This window comes from Penaeus monodon, chromosome 23, assembly GCF_015228065.2.
Source record: "Penaeus monodon isolate SGIC_2016 chromosome 23, NSTDA_Pmon_1, whole genome shotgun sequence".
NCBI classification, from domain to species: domain Eukaryota; kingdom Metazoa; phylum Arthropoda; class Malacostraca; order Decapoda; family Penaeidae; genus Penaeus; species Penaeus monodon.
In genome coordinates this window covers 25695789-25696052 of record NC_051408.1, presented here as the reverse complement: position 1 = coordinate 25696052, position 264 = coordinate 25695789, and the positions used below count along the sequence as shown (strand labels likewise).

Below are 264 nucleotides of genomic sequence, written 5' to 3'. Positions count from 1 at the left end.
ATTCCGTGAAGGAATTATTGACGGTCCTGCATTGTGTAACTAACTACCTTGTCTCAGAGCATCATTACCGTCACTAACGATAACAAGTTGTCAATGGACACTCTAGAGACTAGGTCAGGTACTCTGCTGTTCCACAAGGAACCCTATATCTCTCTCCTGTTTACCTTGTTAAATAACAAGGTTGTGAAGGAGTAAGTAAGAAGGAGAGTCTCAGGGTGGTTTGCATAGTGAGTGTTTGTGTTGTGAAAAGGATTGGCGAACTGA

General features: G+C 42.4%; 1 long non-coding RNA gene across 1 annotated transcript in view; it reads left to right on the top strand.

The window, feature by feature from the left end:
- Positions 1-166: 166 nt before the first annotated feature.
- The window catches only part of LOC119588386, a 1102-nt gene continuing 1004 nt past the window's right edge, over positions 167-264 (top strand). The window contains exon 1 of the long non-coding RNA XR_005230080.1: positions 167-227. This is a non-coding gene — a long non-coding RNA (uncharacterized LOC119588386). The remainder of the gene's footprint in view (positions 228-264) is intronic.